Below are 6,000 nucleotides of genomic sequence, written 5' to 3' on the forward strand. Positions count from 1 at the left end.
GAGACACAGAGACACACAGAGACACACAGAGATACACAGAGAGACACAGAGACACACAGAGACACAGAGACACACAGAGACAGAGAGAGAGACACACAGCGACACACAGAGACAGAGAGACACAGAGACACAGAGACACACAGAGACACAGAGACACACAGAGACAGAGAGACACAGCGACACACAGAGACACACAGAGACACACAGAGACAGAGAGACACAGAGACACAGAGACACACAGAGACAGAGAGAGAGACACACAGAGACACACAGAGACACAGAGACACAGAGACACACAGAGACACACAGAGAGACACAGACACAGAGACACACAGAGACACACAGACAGAGAGAGAGACACACAGAGACACAGAGACAGACAGAGACACACAGAGAGACACAGACACAGAGACACACAGAGACACACAGAGACAGAGAGACACACAGAGACACAGAGATACACAGAGACAGAGAGAGAGAGACACAGAGACACACAGAGACAGAGAGAGAGACACAGAGACACACAGAGACACACAGAGACAGAGACACACAGAGAGACAGAGACACACAGAGACACACAGAGACACACAGAGACACACACAGAGATACACAGAGACACACAGAGAGACACACAGAGACAGAGACACACAGAGAGACAGACAGAGAGACACACAGAGACACAGACACACAGAGACACAGAGACAGAGAGAGAGACACACAGAGACACAGACACACAGAGACACACAGAGACACACAGAGAGACACAGAGACACACAGAGACACAGAGACACACAGAGACACACAGACAGAGAGAGAGACACACAGAGAGACAGACACACAGAGAGAGACAGAGACACAGACAGAGAGAGAGACAGAGACACACAGACACACAGAGACACAGAGAGACACAGAGAGAGACACAGTGAGACACCATCACAACCACTATCACCACCACCATCACTATCATCACCACCACCATCACCACCACCATCACCACCACCATCACCACCATCACCACCATCACCACCATCACAACCACTACCACCATCACAACCACTACCACCATCACAACCACCACGATTCCCATCACCACCACCATCACCACCACCATCACCTTCACAACCACCATCACCACCACCACCATCATCACCACCACCATCACCACCACCATCACCACCACCATCACCACCACCATCACAACCACCACCATCACCACCACCATCACAACTACCACCACCATCACAACCACCATCACCATGACCACCACCCCCACCACCACCACCACAGTGGGGGGTGGTTGTCTTTGTCGTGGGATTGGAGTCACCGTGTGAACTTGGCCTCTGAACAACAATAGCGGTGGTGTAGAGTTCTACAACTTCGGGACCTCCACTCACCACCCCACCCACTCACACACTCATACACTCACTCATACACTCACACACTCACTCATACACTCACTCATTCATACACTCACTCATACACTCACTCATACACTCACTCATACACTCACTCATACACTCACTCATACACTCACTCATACACTCACTCATACACTCACACACTCACACACTCACACACTCACTCACACACTCATACACTCACACACTCACTCATACACTCACTCATACACTCACTCATACACTCACTCATACACTCACTCACACACTCATACACTCACACACTCACTCATACACTCACTCATACACTCACTCATACACTCACTCATACACTCACTCACACACTCATACACTCACACACTCACTCATACACTCACTCATACACTCACTCATACACTCACTCATACACTCAATCACTCATACACTCATACACTCACTCATACACTCACTCATACACTCAATCACTCATACACTCACTCATACACTCACTCATACACTCATACACTCACTCATACACTCACTCATACACTCAATCATACACTCACTCACTCATACACTCACTCATACACTCATACACTCACTCATACACTCACTCATACACTCACTCATACACTCACTCACTCATACACTCACTCACTCATACACTCACTCATACACTCACTCACTCACTCATACACTCACTCATACACTCACTCATACACTCACTCACTCACTCATACACTCACTCACTCACTCATACACTCACTCATACACTCATACACTCACTCACACACTCACTCATACACTCACACACTCACTCATACACTCACTCACTCATACACTCATACACTCACTAATACACTCACTCACACACTCACTCATACACTCATACACTCACTCATACACTCACTCATACACTCATACACTCACTCATACACTCACTCATACACTCACTCATACACTCATACACTCACTCATACACTCACTCATACACTCACTCATACACTCACTCACTCACTCATACACTCACTCATACACTCACTCATACACTCACTCATACACTCACTCATACACTCATACACTCACTCATGCACTCACTCATACACTCACTCATACACTCACTCATACACTCACTCATACACTCACTCATACACTCACTCATACACTCATACACTCACTCATACACTCACTCACTCATACACTCATACACTCACTCATACACTCACTCACTCATACACTCACTCATACACTCACTCATACACCCACTCACACACTCACTCATACACTCATACACTCACTCATACACTCACTCATACACTCATACACTCACCAAATCACTCACCCACTCACACACTCACCCACTCACTCACCTACCCACTCACTCACCTACTCACCCACACACTCATACACTCACTCATACACTCACTCATACACTCACTCATACACTCACTCACTCATACACTCACTCATACACTCACTCACACACTCACTCACACACTCACTCACCACTCACTCACACACTCACTCATACACTCACTCATACACTCACACACACTCACTCATACACTCACTCACACACTCACTCATACACTCACTCATACACTCACTCATACACTCACTCATACACTCACTCATACACTCACTCACACACTCACTCATACACTCACTCATACACTCACTCACACACTCATACACTCACCAAATCACTCACCCACTCACACACTCACCCACTCACACAATCACCTACTCACTCACCCACTCACTCACCCACACACTCACACACTCATACACTCACCCACTCACTCACCCACACACTCACCCACACACTCATACACTCACTCATAAACTCACACTCTCATACACTCACTCATACACTCACTCATACACTCACTCACACACTCATACACTCACTCACCAAATCACTCACCCACTCACACACTCACCCACTCACTCACACACTCACCTATTCACTCACCCACACACTCATACACTCACCCACTCACTCACCCACACACTCACCCACACACTCACCCACTCACCCACACACTCATACACTCACTCATACACTCACTCATACACTCATACACTCACCCACTCACCCACACACTCATTCACTCATACACTCACTCATACACTCACTCATACACTCATACACTCACACACTCATACACTCACTCTCACACATTCACTCATACACTCACTCATACACTCGCTCATACACTCACACACCCACACACTCGCTCATACACTCACCCACACACTCACTCATACACTCACTCATACACTCGCTCATACACTCGCTCATACACTCACACACCCACTCACTCACCCACTCGCCCACTCACCCACCCACTCACCCACTCAACCACTCACACACTCACTCATACACTCACACACTCACTCACCCATTCACTCACCCACTCACTCACACACTCACTCACCCACTCACCCGCCCACTCACTCACCCACTCGCCCACTCACACTCACTCACCCACTCGTCCACTCATACACTCACTCACCCACCCACTCACCCACTCAACCACTCACACACTCACTCATACACTCACACTCACTCACCCATTCACTCACCCACTCACTCACTCACTCACACACTCACTCACCCACTCACCCGCCCACTCACTCGCCCACTCATACACTCACTCACCCACTCACCCACTCATACACTCACACACCCACTCACTCACCCACTCGCCCACTCACCCACCCACTCAACCACTCACACACTCATACACTCACACACTCACTCACCCATTCACTCACCCATTCACTCACCCACTCACTCACTCACACACTCACTCACCCACTCACCCGCCCACTCACTCACACACTCGCCCACTCATACACTCACTCACCCACTCGCCCACTCATACACTCACACACCCACTCACTCACCCATTCGCCCACTCACCCACCCACTCACCCACTCAACCACTCACACACTCACTCATACACTCACACACTCACTCACCCATTCACTCACCCACTCACTCACTCACACACTCACTCGCCCACTCACCCGCCCACTCACTCACCCACTCGCCCACTCATACACTCACACACCCAATCACTCACCCACTCGTCCACTCACCCACCCACTCACCCACTCAACCACTCACACACTCACTCATACACTCACACACTCACTCACCCATTCACCCACTCACTCACACACTCACTCACCCACTCACCCGCCCACTCACTCACCCACTCGCCCACTCATACACTCACACACCCACTCACTCACCCACTCGCCCACTCACCCACCCACTCACCCACTCAACCACTCACACACTCACTCATACACTCACACACTCACTCACCCATTCACTCACCCACTCACTCACACACTCACTCACCCACTCACCCGCCCACTCACTCACCCACTCGCCCACTCATACACTCACTCACCCACTCGCCCACTCATACACTCACACACCCACTCACTCACCCACTCACTCACCCACTCAACCACTCACACACTCATACACTCACACACTCACTCACTCACCCATTCACTCACCCACTCACTCACTCACACACTCACTCACCCACTCACCCGCCCACTCACTCACCCACTCGCCCACTCATACACTCACTCACCCACTCGCCCACTCATACACTCACACACCCACTCACTCACCCACTCGCCCACTCACCCACCCACTCACCCACTCAACCACTCACACACTCACTCATACACTCACACATTCACTCACCCATTCACTCACCCACTCACACACTCACTCACCCACTCACCCGCCCACTCACTCGCCCACTCATACACTCACTCACCCACTCGCCCACTCATACACTCACACACCCACTCACTCACCCACTCGCCCACTCACCCACCCACTCACCCACTCAACCACTCACACACTCACTCATACACTCACACACTCACTCACCCATTCACTCACCCACTCACTCACTCACACACTCACTCACCCACTCACCCGCCCACTCACTCACCCACTCGCCCACTCATACACTCACTCACCCACTCGCCCACTCATACACTCACACACCCACTCACTCACCCATTCACCCACTCAACCACTCACACACTCACTCATACACTCACACACTCACTCACCCATTCACTCACCCACTCACTCACTCACACACTCACTCACCCACTCACCCGCCCACTCACTCACCCACTCGCCCACTCATACACTCACTCACCCACTTGCCCACTCATACACTCACACACCCACTCACTCACCCACTCGCCCACTCACCCACCCACTCACCCACTCAACCACTCACACACTCACTCATACACTCACACACTCACTCACCCATTCACTCACCCACTCACACTCACTCACCCACTCACTCACCCACTCACCCGCCCACTCACTCACCCACTCGCCCACTCATACACTCACTCACCCACTCGCCCACTCATACACTCACACACCCACTCACTCACCCACTCGCCCACTCACCCACCCACTCACCCACTCAACCACTCACACACTCACTCATACACTCACACACTCACTCACCCATTCACTCACCCACTCACACACTCACTCACCCGCCCACTCACTCACCCACTCGCCCACTCATACACTCACACACCCACTCACTCACC

The sequence above is a fragment of the Lampetra fluviatilis genome, unplaced genomic scaffold (assembly GCF_964198595.1).
Source record: "Lampetra fluviatilis unplaced genomic scaffold, kcLamFluv1.1 SCAFFOLD_374, whole genome shotgun sequence".
Lineage (NCBI taxonomy): Eukaryota > Metazoa > Chordata > Hyperoartia > Petromyzontiformes > Petromyzontidae > Lampetra > Lampetra fluviatilis.